The following is a 14,508-nucleotide window of genomic DNA, read 5'->3' as shown; positions in this document are numbered from 1 at the left end:
GAAAAGGAGTCAGAATTATGGAATGAGCGAGGAGGTCAGTAATAGATGCAAAGCAAAGAAAAAGAGGCATTTTTCCCTGACTCTCCTCCTACCCCATCCAGGGAGACGAATAATAAAAAAGTGAAAACCTCAGTTAAATTTTGGGAAAATCTCTGAAGATAAAGGACCTATACCTTGATTCTCTGGAAACCACAGTGTTGTAGACAGCCGGATTCCACATGGAGCTGTCACAGTGGACATCAATGGGTTAAAACCTGGTTTAAGGGGGTGGTCCTGAGCACATCCTCTAAGGCACCCTGTCCTAGGGTCAGGGTCACACCATGAAGTGGCCCTGTCAGGGTTGGAAGAATTCACTACAAAGCTAGTGACTGGAGACCAAAGTGGGACCTCAGACATCAGATATCATTGGGAAGAAATGCTGACTCAGGACCTTAGGAGAATTTCATCATAGAAGTCAGGAATAATGCCTCGGGTTTGCATGTTCCTTACAGAGTACAAACCAGAGTTTCAAGCACTTAAAATGTATTAAATAATTTAATATGATTATCAAAACTATGGAAGAGATCCTCTTATTATAATGCTGCTATAGACATAGAAGTTAAGGCATAATTAGGGGACAGAACTTGCCCAAGGTAGCCCAGATAGGAGGAAGACGTGAAATGATGTGTTGAGAGCTCCCACCTCCCATCCTCATCCCTACAGAAGGAAATGGGTCAGGGGATGTCAGATGAGATGGAGCATCTGAGGCTGGATTTTACCTGGAATTGCAAGATTGAGTATTTTGCCATCTGTGGGTAGTTATTCACAGAATGGCTATCCACCTACCTATCTATTTGTCTGTCTCATTAGTTATCAAGTTTTACATTTCTTTCACTGCTTAAAGCTGTGCTGGCTTCAGCATAAATACTGAAAAATGTGCTCGAGGAATCAACAAATAAAATCAGGGAGTTTGTTTATTTATTTTTTAATTTACCAAGATACCTACGTTGATCATTACATTCATGATTTTTAAAACAATTGGAATAGGAACAATATAAATGAACATTCTCCAAACTTTAACATGTTTTTGAAATTTATATTGACTCAAAGGTTGAGAAATGTAGCTGAACAACAGTCAACGTGAGAGCAACCTTTTATTAGCTTAAAATTTCCAGTTTGGCAGAATACTGAATCAAAGAATGTTATATCTAGAAGGTGTCAATACTGTCCTTAAATAGTTGAAAAACTTCAGATGTGTAATTTTAAGATAGTTCTCATTGTTAAATAATTACAACAAAGGTTTCACTAGGACACTGGTCATACAAATGTAAGGTCCCCCTGGTCTATCCTTGGAGAGCTGGCATGTCCTTGAAATTAGAAGAGCCTTCATGGTTTTTTTCTTTAAACTTCCTCATAAAAGTAAAGTGTTAAATGGGCCAACAGAAAAAAAAAATTCTTTAGACAACCTGACACTCCAAAAACTTTATTTTAAATCATTAGTCATGTATCCCTCTCTACCTGGCCATTGCAATCTAAGGAATTTTGTTAGACCAGGACTATGTATTTCTATTACATTAAATTAGACGTTCTTTATAAGGTTAAAAAGGGCATTGTTATGAAAACCTCATGTTGTTCTAGGAATCACAGCTTGGGTTTCTAACCAGTAATCTTAAATTTAGCGTGCACTTACTCTAGCATCTATTTCCATAAGTTCTGTATTAGGTAGAGGAGATACAATATTTATATCTTGAATAATATCCCAATTTTAAAAGTGGGAAAAATTAGCCTTTATACAAAGTAAAACGACTTGCCTATTCTTGCCCTGACAATTAGTAGTGCATCTAGAAACCACTTTTAACAGCTCAATTACCGGGCTAATATTAGAATCATAAAAAGAACCCACACCAGACATTCTAGTTCATTATTATTTATAACCTGGGGGGAGTGAGACTGGGGCAGGGGTTTTGCTGCATGCATTTCATATACAGCATCCATATCAGTTTTGAAGTACAGAGTTTGAAGGCATATTTGGGGGCTTGGGGGTTTCTGCCCAAATGGGACTGCAGAAGGATAAAGGTGAGGTGGAAAATTCCTTTGTGTACTTCCACTCTATAGGATGGGTCTCTTAAGACAGGTTGTTTTCTGTGTTTTCACCTTCGCCTTCTCTACATCTTGGTTCTTCCAACAGGATATGCAGGGGGTTCTGTAATATAGAGGACACAGACGTTCCGAGCCTGGCAACACTCTCTAAATAGTGACCATCTCATGAACTCCTTTCTCTGTAATGACAACAGAGGCAGGCTATACAGAAAAGACTCCAGTAGCCCATTCCAGGAAAAATGCATTCCCTCATAGTTTGGTTTGTTCTGGGAAGAAATGTACTAAGTTGATATCTGGGCATAACATATTTTAGAATCAGTGCACCACACAGGCAGCCCATTCCCAAACACTGCAGGCACCTTGATGCTTCCCAAAGCTGCTAAAAACACAAATTGGATTATGCCATAGTTGTCATTTAAACTCACAGTGAAAATAGTCTGATAAATATCCACCTGCCACTGGGCTGCTTAATTGTTCTATTTTGCCAGGAGCCAACATGATAAGGTACAATTTATTCAATATAACAGGATGGACAAACAGATATTTAACAGGTCCTGATTAAAATCCATTGCCAAATAATAATATAGCTTTGATATCAGTGGCAGCTGAACACCAACATAAGGATTGCACAGACAGTTTGAATTTGAAGAAAGAAATGGCTTCAATTTGAGCTCACAGGAGCTCAATGCTTTAAAATCACCTTACCAAGCATTCTGCTAGAAAAGTAAGAAGAAAAAAGGTTAGAATGTGGTTGACTATAATTTTTTCATGAGATAGGGAAACTTTGCAGCTTGGTAATTATTTCCATGGATACAGACCATGGGGATTCTATGCAGGAGAACAATCCAGAAGAAATTGAAGAAGGCAGAAATGGATAGAGGGCAAAGTTCATATGTGTGATATGGTTGCAGCAGAGCCTCCAAGAAGCTGTGGGACTTAGGTAGACCTAAAGAATTGTCCCACAATTTCTCAAAGGAGATGGAGTCTTAAATCCCTCTGTCAGTTGCTGGCCATGGGCTACCTTCTTGGAAGGAGTGTAACCTTGGGAAAGGCCCTCCTTGTGGCTGAAGGGAATTCCCAGGAAAGATGCATCTTCATTCTCTCTGAAGCCAATATCTACAGCATGTGGGAGACAGATATGTTGGTCCTGAATGGGGTATGTGGGCAGAGTCTCACAGTGTGGGCTTCCTATCCATATAAACTATCTTGGAAAGGTGAGAGGTGTAGAGTGAGACTTCACCCCGTTTCCCATAATCCATTAAATCCACTCAGAACACAAATGGTTGCAAGACAGAATGTGAAATTTAACACAGGATGGCATGGAGGACCCTCATAAAGGTGTTCACTACCTGGTAAATGCTGACACTCACTCCCTCTTTTCATAAGCAGATCAAACCTCTATGGCTAATGTAAACCATCTTCTTGATCTGGGATTCTATATTCTGGCTCATTAGTAAACTGCCAGTGGTGCATCTTTATATATACTAGTACATAATGTGTCTCCTGCAGAACATATCACAAGGTTATGCTTCCAATACTGAAGTCTGGAGTTCAGGTGACATTCCTCCCTAAACCACTCATACATTTGCCTTGTGCTCAACTCTGGTGTAACCAGCACCTTTAGTCTATGCTCCGTTAACCATACAATATAGACATCATGTAGAAACCTACTTTCCAGGCTGAATTCTTTAGCTTTTCTTTTGGTTTAAAGAGAAAGGACGTGCATTCCAGATGATCTCTGGAGCAGAAACCTGGGAACACAGACCATTTTAAGCACAGCAGTTGGCTAGATCTTAGCCACGAGGGCGCTGGTACTGAGACTGTCTGGCATATGAGGTTTTGAGACTGAGATGAGATCTGGCAGTTACGAGAACAAGTTTGAGAATAATAACACTTGCAACGTCCCTTTGGTTGCAGGCTGTAGTTTGAATTAACTGCATTAGTCATTTTGCATTTTGCTTTCCCACAGAGACATTTTTGCATACTTTGGAATGAAAACAACATATCTAATCTCATATCAAACTCAGTATGCTGTTACCATATGTAACATGTATGCCTGAGTACATATCAGTGGCCACAAAACCTGCTAACTTTCCAAGGCACATATAAGTTTCAGATGCGTTGGAGCCCCGTGGTGGAGACTGGGAGCAGTTGTGGCTGGAACCACCTGAGAGTGATGACAAGTGTACATATGAAGTGGGGGGAGGGGAATGAGCTGCTATTGGTCATGAACTTCTTGAAGACTAGCCTGTGCTTTATTCATTATTTATTCCTGCCACTGCATACAATGAATGGGGAGTGGCAGGGATGCCCTATTTTGTACTAAATAAACAGAGTATTTCTTCTGAACTTTTGTTGGTTCCCCTTTAAAATGATTCAAGTCCTTGGGAAAACATGACGACTCTAATGGTACTGAGAGCCAGATACTATACGAGGCTATGCACCTGCGAATATGCAATAAATCTTGGTTGACTGGTTGACTAGTGTATACAATACTTCCATGGTTCTCCTAAAGATCAAGCAAAGGACTCAATAATCGTACAAGGTCTCTTCCAGGCTAATAATTCTGCTTTTGTCTTTCTAGTCACAGATGAAAGATGATACCAACAGCTATAATATTGCCTGTTTCAACATGTGACCTTTAATAAATGAAGCATGGCATATTATGCTTTCTATCTTAAGCACATGTGTAGATGGCCCTTTCATTAGGAACTGTGGCCACAATGCCACTTTGACACCGTGGGTCAGGTGCTTCACCTCACTGGCTTACTAGAACTTTGAACAAAAGTGCAGTCTCATACTAAATTGCTTCAGGCTAGGTCTGTGTTCCTACTGCTCAGAAATCACAGCTCGCCCCAGGGCTGCATTTTCTTACATTAAACCATAATGGGTGACAACACGATCATTTAAGAAGTGAGAAGTCCTTGGGATTTGGTAGGAAAGGAGGACAGAGTCAAATGCTTCTTTTTCTTATGACTGTGGAATCTGTACCAGCTCATAGAATACCAGTAAATTAAAGAAATTCTTGTTTTAATCAGTAATCAATGACCACAATCTCATCATCCAGAGGCTATCTTCCTCTGTTCACATGATAGCATATGGCCTGATAATGATTTACGTATATAATATAACACGTACGTGTTTCCTGGTTGGTATCCTGTGTGTCCAATTTTTACATCCTGGTCTTTCACTTTGTCATATCCTACACATTTTTGCCAATGTTTTGGTGTGTTGTGAAAGCTTTTCTCCATCACAACTAGTCTTCTGGAAGACGTGCTTTGCTTGCATTTCTACATTGTCATTCATTCTTCAACTCATGTCTGAAGTCGTTACTACTCCCGAGGAACTGGCAAGTCCTCTATGCTCAGCAGGACACATTCAGTCCTTGACTTGAATTTTCTGATTACTCCCATCATCATAGCACATGAGATCCTTCCCTTGAATCCCTGAATAATAGTCTTTTCTTTTCCTCATTTTTTTGGTCCTTAATGTTGGTGGATCTCCAGGATTTCTTCCAGCTACCTAATCTTTTTTCTACATGATGTTACTCATGTCAAGGCCGACACTCTTTATCTTCCTCTTGTCTCCTTCTCCTGACACCAGGGTTTTCAAATGCCTAGGCTGCAGATCGTTCCCTTGAGTCCCAGTCAGAATAATTAATATTTATTGAGTTTTTGCTACTTGTCACACATGGTTGTATTCCTGAGGAACTGGAAGGTGAGTAAGACATTATGCACATTGGATTCTGTGGTCAAAAGATGCAATTTCACCATCCTGCTGGACCTATGGCACTTAAAACTGAATTAGACTGCATTATTTCCAAGTACAAAACCTGGTCATCTTCTTGTATTCTTTACCTGTATTAAGGACCTCTTCATGCAACCAGGCACTAAAGACTGAGCCCTCCATAGACCCACTCTCTCCATCCCAGAGAGCTCCCAATCTCTCTTATGTCCATCTTTCTCTTAAAGTTAACTCTCTGTATCTGATTATCTGTCTCCAGGATTGCTGCAATAAAATTCTAAATGTCCTATCTTTTCCTGCTTTGCTCCCAGTAATGTTTACTTCAAATTGCTAACTGAGTGAGCCTCACTATAAAAATGGCCACTTACCCACTTTTAAAAACATGAACAAAAATAATGATGGCGAAATAATGGTAGCGTCCCATCACCCAATAAATGATTCACAACTGCCAATTGAACTAAGTATGAAATAAAATTAACTGTAAGTGAATGAGTTTTCTAACTATACCTTAGCACTAAGTGGTTTTAATAAATATTTCTATCTTTGAGAATTCAAGTCATATAGCTTTATGTGAAAACATCCTATTAAATTATCTTTAATTACAGGTTAACCACCCTAAGGGAGATATTGTTTAAAGAGGCAGGTTTGTATCGCAGCTAAGATTTTAGACTGAACCGGAATGACAAGTCTGAATCCCAAGTTTGCCATTACCTAGCTATATAACTTTATTTTACTTATCTCTTTAAATATTTTATTTATTTATGAGAGAGTTTTGAGAAAAATAGAGCATGTGCACACATGAGTGGGGAGTGGGGCACAGGGAGAGGGAAAGAAAAGCAGAGCCCTCGCAGGCTCCGCCTCACCATCCTGAGATCAGGACCAGAGCTGACACCAACAGTCAGAGGCTTAACCAAGTGAGCCATCTAGGAGACCCTAATATAAATTTAAACAATTGATTTAACCTCTCTGTTATCGAATTTCCTCATTGGTAAGATAATGGTGGTAGACATAAAATAATGGCCTACATAATCACATTTTTAGATTAATTAAACAAGTGAGCTCATGAAGGCAGCTTAGTTATGAGTCTCACACATAGTAGCACACAATATATTGTGATTCCTCTTATCCCTGGTGATCATTATGGAGTTCGTGAGTATGTATCAGGGAGGTTTAAAACTGCAGACAGGATGGAAGAAAATACCAACATCTTCTTAACAGTCATATCTAAAGGTAGGATTCTTCCTGTTAATATTTAATATATGTACGATTGATCTTTGAGAAAGGCTACCTCACCTAACATTGTGTCATTGACTAAAACTAAGAAAGGAGGTATGGTGCTTTTTTAGGGGCATTCAGCTCCAAAGGTCTGAGGTCACAACCTTCTTTACTATTTTCATTTTTTCCTCCTTTCTTTCTTTCTTTCTTTCCATTTTATTCATTTATTTATATATTTATTTCAGAAAGAGGGAGTGAAAAAGGAAGCACATGCTAGGGGAAGGACAGAGGGAGAGACAGAAGCTCAAGCCAACTCTGAGCTGAGGGCAGAGCCTGTTGCGGGGTTTGATCCCATGACCCTGAGATCATGATCTGAGCTGAAACCAAGTCAAGTGTCCAACACTCAGCCAATGGAGCCACCCAGGCACCCTGTTCTTTATCCTTTTCTACCTCTTGCCTAGTAACTTAGGGTCTCTAGCCTCTGTGTTCTCATCTATAATAGAGAAAGACTGTCTACCTCAAAAAATCCACACCTAGATTAAAGACAGTGAATGCAATGCCTGTAATTTGAAGTCAGCACTGAATAAATGGTAGTTTCTATTATCATTTTAGATAGAAAACAGTTTCTCTCATTGAGCTCTGAAATTATAAAAAAAGACACCAGGCTATACAAATAATGTGGCCATCTTTTGGAACGTTTGAGATAATATCTAAACTTAATGGTTTCTCAACTCAGGAAAGAGCAAAAAGACAAGTGGTCATTTAAAGCATATCCTAGACTCATTTAACTATGATATTTTCAGGAGCATATGATCTGGAAGCCTGATACCTCTGGACAGAAGGAACTGAATTCTGCTGTTAGGGTTTTCCAATTTGTCACTGTCTTTGAGGGCTGTTAAGTTTGCTCTGTTCATCTTACAGCCTTCAAATAGTGGGATCTCCCAGGCAAAGATCTGGGTGGTGTAGGGGCACCTTGTGGCTCAGTTAGTTAAGCATCTGCCTTCAGCTCAGGTGATGATCCTGGGGTCCTGGGGTTCAGTCCAGCATCAGGGACTCAATTTCTGTTTCTCCCTCTGTTGCTCCTCCTGCTTGTGCACTCTCTCTCTCTATCTCTCTCTCAATCTGTGTTTAAATAAATAAATAAAATCTTAAGAAAAAGAAGAAGAAGGAGGAGAGGAGGAGAAGAAGAGGAAAAAAAAAAAAAAATCTGGTGGTTCCAAGCCAGACCCCAGCATTTACAGGGGAATAAGAACTGTTTTGGACAATATAAAGAATTTGGTTTAATTTAAGGATTTTTCTATCTATCTATTTATTTATTTATTTTACAGAGAGTAAGAGAACAAGCAGAGGGAGCTGTAGAGGGAGAATCAGGCTTCCCGCTGAACAGGGTGCATGCTGTGGGGCTTGATCCCAGGATTCTGGGATCATGACCTGAGCTGAAGGCTGATGCTTAACCTACTGAGCCACTCAGGTGCCCCAAGAATTTGATTAATCCTGAATTTGGCATGTCAAATTTAAAGGAGGGGTAGGTGAGCATCCTATTAGTGTGTGCAGGTACTGACCACATCCATTTCTCCATTTATTTCTTTTTCTCCCTTCCAAAGAAAGACATTCTGGATGACCATATAGTTCTTGTCAGTAGCCTTCATCTCGCTTTAAGGGTCTGCTACAAAATAATCATCAGATGGCAAATTCTGATGAAACAAAGATATGTCACTGAAGGCTTCCTTTTCATGACACTGATGCCATCAGGAAGACTTTTACAAATCCACTGACATCTGAGAAATTAAGTGCAGAATAACTTTAGACTCGGACATGACCCTGGTCATGAATAAAGGAAACCTTGGGAAAGACTGGGGGCGTTTGGTAGCTGAAATTGTCTAAAATCACATGACGGCATAGGATTTAAGTTTATATTGCTTTACTACTTGAGAGTGTTAAGATTCTTCAGTGAAATGATTCTTTTTATGATCTTGATTCAAAGTCCAAATACTGAAATATGTAACTGAGCCGTCAGTCAGTGTGAAGTGGAAAACCACACTTGGAAGACTGCGACCCCCCTGAGACCAGGCGTGAGGTCTTCCGTGGCATCTGCCTATAAATCTCCCTTCCCATTGTTCTCTCCCTACAGGCCTGTGGGCTAGCGGCTCTGCACCGCACCTCCCTTGGAAGCTGGGGGTGCAGACGGGGGTTGGGAGGCATTTCAGCCAATCAAATTCCAGGCCCTGTTCGTTCTCTCCACCTTCGCTAATGCCATCGTGCATTTTTCCCCATCTACCAACCCCTTCTGCAGTATTTACAAATAGCATTATACTTACAATTTTTTTTAAAGATTTGTTTATTTATTTTAAGGAGGGGTGGAGCAAGAGAATATCTAGCCAACTCCCCGCTGAGCACGGAGCCCTGAGAGGGTCGGGTCTCAGGACCCAGGCCGAGCCAAGAGCCCAGGGCTTCACTGGCAGTGCCCCCCACCAGAGTTACATTTTCTGACTACATAGGGGATAAAGCGAAGTAATTCACAGCTGTCTGTGGATTTCTCAAAAACAATTCCGGATAATTTAGACAAAGATGGTTTTGTTTTCACCAGTCGAGACTTGAAAAAATCATGGGTAATGCAGAATTCAGGTAATAGTAACCACACCGCATAGCCGATGACCTTGGGTGGTCTGGGGGAGAAGCAGAGGTCGCAGGCTCTCGGTGGAGGGTGCGCTGGGAGCCAGAAGCCCCGTGCGCTCCCCAGGTCTTGCTGCACATCTGGGCCAGCGGTTTCCTCGGCCTCCCTCTTCCAGCCACTTGTCATTGACTTAGGGCCTGGGTCCCGCCCTCTGAATATGCTTCTTCCAATTTGGACCACTCCCGCCGAAGGCCAAGGCCATTTTCATGGATTGTACCCGCAGCACTGACAGGCACGTTCCGGAATGCAAAGTGGATCTTCCGAGGAAGAGCCCAGGGTCCGCGCCCAGCGTCCGGCCCTACACAAATGAAGTCCGTGAAAGCTGGCTCGCCCCCGGCCCTCGTTATGTCGTGTAAGGTAGCACGAAGTCCTCCTTTCCGTAGCTTTTACTGCCATTAGAGTCCAAGCTAACGAATGCCACCACTATCTTATTTCCGGTACAATTACTGCATTTTGATGAAACATACTCGGGGTTCTTTCCCAGAAAAAGGTGGTGTCAGTAATTCAGCCTCATACTAATCAAAAGCAGTTCTGGACAGAAAACATTCATTTTAGGAATATAGAAAAAAAAAAACAAAAAACAAAAAAAACTTACCCTCTTACATTTGAGACTGTGGGCAGGGAGGCATCCAGGGGAACTATAGGGCAAATCTTGGAAGTAATTTAAGGGCCATAAAAGAAAGTCTTAATTAGAAAATGAGGTTCATTTAGATAACTTTACTGTGGAGTGAGTGATGATGGCAAATAAGTGGGTTTTAATTTCATGTGCTTCATATTCCTTCCTTTCCTGGAATCAGGATCAACAAAAAACTTTCCCGTGTATTTTCCAGTGGCTCTTGAAAGAATTATTAGGTACTTTTTATACCACTTAATTTATAACTGTCTTCAAATTGCAAGAATTTATTCATGGATATTTATATTAACACTTTTTAGATATAAAAGAGGGAACAAATGCTCCAGAAGCTTTTTAAGGAGAAGTATTAAGGGATGTCAGTATTGGTCTTTACAATGAATGTTTCTGGATGTTTTACCATTTTATTCTGCTATCCCAAAGACAAATTTCAATTACTAAAGTAGGGCCAGGAGCATAGCTTCCTTCCATTAGATGGAACATTGCATTTCTTTTTCTTTTTCTTCCTGTGTAATTTTTGGGAAGAATCAACAGGGAATAATAATTAGTTTGTGTTTGTTCTCAAAATGAGAAAAACATTTTTGTGCTTATATTCCTGTAAGAAATCCTTGCTACTTAATACTGCATTCAATTTGTTCATCAGTGTTATCAGTCAATTTCCAATTAGCAACTCAATTCATGTTCATTCTACTCCTAAAATGAATACTATTGTGATAATCATAATCATGCCCATTTCATAGATGAGAAGACCAAGGCACAGGAAGGCTTACTACTTTGTCTATGGTCACCCAGCTAATGAGCAGTAGAGCTGTGCTGGAACCTATGCAGTATAGCAACAAAGTTCATGCTTTAATCCTTATCCAATGCCGATTTTTGTTTGTTTGTTTGTTTGGTACTGTCTCATTGTGATATAATAATATGTAACTGCTAAATTCCATATCATTTTCTCCTTTTTAACAATAAAATGAGAGACTAAGAGAGGTTAAATAATCTATTACTTGCAATAGAATCAAAGCAGAGCTTGTCTGAATTTGGTAGTTTTTTCCCCATAACACCATATTAATTACAGCTAGTGCTTGCAGCTTTGGGCAACCATGCATATATCATAATTACTGCATAATTATTTTGACTATCAGAAAAGCATTACTTACTATATCTTTTATACACCTCTACACTCCTTTAGTAGTAATAGGTTTTTAGAGGAGTTCCATTCCAAAATAAGAATATATATCTATCTATATATCTATATATCTATGTATATATATATATATATTATAAATATATATATAAATATTATATATATATATAATATATATATAATATTTATATATAGAATAAGTCATTGGTATATTGGCACACTAAATGAATTTAGTGTTTCTATTATGGGCAAAAAATGTGTGAATCATGAGAGGAAGATTCTTAAGAGTTAGATTTTTATGTTGAGCTCTGTTACTATCACTTGGTATCAGTTGGGGAAAAAATCTAAAACCAAAAACCAAACCAAAATAAAATAAAGCCCAGAAGATTCCTTTCAATCATATTGGTTGTCAAGATGAATAATGTTCTCACAAAACAAAAACAAAAATAAAACATGTATTTGTTAATTTTTTAATATGTATAAACACAAGAAATTCATAAGCTTGTTAAATGGGAAAAACAACTTGTCAAATAGTACAATTCCATTGTGTGTGTGCGTGTGTATGTGCATGTGTGTGTGCGTGTGTGTGTGTGAATGTTCACAGATATGTGTAAAAATGGCATCCGGAAGACTGACTAATAACCACTATTTCCATTGATTAAGTTTATATCGTATACTTTGGTAATTTTTACAATATTTGACCATTTTATGATGGAGAACACATTATCTTTCTAATAACAAAAATAACGATATAATAAATAATTACATATACACACTGTGAGGCACAGAAATAACCCTGATCATTTTGCATGGGAGCCAACACAGGCAAGTTTGGCAGGAGAAATTAACATTCGAGATTAACTAAAATTGCGATGTTTTCCCAAATCCATTTCTTTTTCTTTTTAAAAGATTTATTTATTTATTTTAGAGAGACAGAGAAAGATAGGATGTGTGTGAACAGGCAGGGGACAGAGGGAGAGAGGGAGAGAGGGGTAGAGCAGCAGAGGAAGAGGGAGAGGGAGAGAATCTCAAGCAGACTGCCTGCTGAGCATGGAGCCCAATGCAGTGCTCCATCTTATGACCCTGAGACCATGACCTGAGCTGAAACCAAGGGTCAGATGCTCAACCCACTGAACCACCCAAGCACCCCCAAATCCATTTCTTTAGAGCGCTACATGGTTTGTCAAGTGTGGATAACTTTGGCTGCTGTTGTTGGGTCAATAACATTCAACAGAACAAAGAAGAAAATAACCACAGTAAAGAAGTAATGAGCAGTATATTATAAAATTAAGATTAGAAGAAAAATAAAATCAAAAGAATTGTATAAAGACTTGTAGGAATTTCATTTTTGTTTGTATAAATACAAAGAAATCCCATAGTCATTTTATATTACAACATGGAAAGCATTGTGTGACACATAACTTCACCATTTTTAGAAATTATAACAGTAAGACTTAAAGATATATTATTCTACCGAGAATTAAAATATTATAAATATGAAGTATTTGACTAATTATAATAGCAAGCTTGTATTGATATTTTCCTTTTTAGTTTATGACACAAAGTTAACTTAATATATTGAACATCCACATCTATAATCCAATTGTTTCTCCTTCCTTATGGTTTATGCAAGGAATGTGAGAACCCAACAGAATGAGTACTGAGTTCATCACTGAATCAGTCATAGGTCCTTAAAGGCATCAGAGCCCTGAGAAGTGTTGGGGGAAAAGTATAACAGGGATTAGACCCTACACAGTAGCTGGGAAACATCGAACAGTCAGGACCTGGAATGTAGGTAAGATCAGAGCAGGAGTCCTCTGCAGTCATAAGAGAATCCATTTATGCCTCAAACTGGAACCAAGAAGAAAAACTCAACTGCTACATCTGGGAAGCTAAGGCCTCTGTGTGATCAAGACTCTGGGTCCAGAACCAAGTGTATGATCATGGAGTTGGGACTCGTGTTGCACAACAGGGTCAGTGGACAGGAGGAAGAGCAATACCTAGACCAGAGAAGACCAAGAACCTAAGGGAACCGATCAGGTGTCTCTGTGCTCCCCATCACTATATCTGATTACAGCAACCTCTAGGGAGTATCTGCTGATGAATCACACCTTCTAGTTCTGGCTCCTCTTTACCTTCATACCCAATAGTGACTTCAGCATGCTCATCTGATTATTTCCAGACAATGGCCCATTAGCAAGGATGATGCCAGCAGAGGCTTGATGAGTGTTCACTCCCTGGAAATGCATTCTTGGAATCCAGCTGCCAGGTAAAGAGCCCAGGATTCTGTCCTTGAAGGTCAAGAACCACGTGGTAAGAAAGGCCTTGATTCCACAGAGAAAGAGAGGTCCAGCCATCACAGGGTCCCAGCTGAGCTCAGCTCTGAGAAAACTCACCCAATGGAAACAATAACCACATGTGTGAGTCCAGGCAGGGCTGAGAGAAGACCCACCCAGAGAGCCCACAGAATCAAAAGAAAAAGTCCTTTTCCAAGCCACTATGTCATTGTTTGTTGTGAAATAAGAGGCAATTGAATTGATTACCAAACTGAGGTGAATTCTTCTATAGCTGTTAAAAGATGAAATAAATATTAATTTTATCCCTGTCACAACAAGAAACTTTTTTTAAAAAGCACAGAACTTAATTTATTATGAAAAAGGACTCTAATTGAGCCTTAGTTGTGCCATTTAAATTACTGAATGGGTGACACTTCAATGACTTTTTAACACACAATGTGCCAAATCTGCTATTAAGACCCAGCATCACCATAATGTGAATGATTGACAGTTTTTGAGTATTTACTGTGTGCCAGCCTCTGCATAAAGTGTTTTACTTATTGAATTCTTACAACTTCATGTTTCAAGGATGATAAATATCCCTTAGTAAAAACAGAAGCAGAAATGGGAAGGAACTCACCCTAAGACACACCTGGATTGACAGAGTAGTGGACCATGGCAGAGTCTGCGATCTTCACCCCTGTATGGGAACACTTCCCACCATGCCATGTCCTTGGGTGTTGGGGACATC

The sequence above is a fragment of the Lontra canadensis genome, unplaced genomic scaffold (assembly GCF_010015895.1).
Source record: "Lontra canadensis isolate GAN:19392208 unplaced genomic scaffold, GSC_riverotter_1.0 scaffold73, whole genome shotgun sequence".
Taxonomy (NCBI): Eukaryota; Metazoa; Chordata; class Mammalia; order Carnivora; family Mustelidae; genus Lontra; species Lontra canadensis.
The sequence above is the reverse complement of the archived record's forward strand: the minus strand, read 5'-3'. Positions refer to the sequence as shown.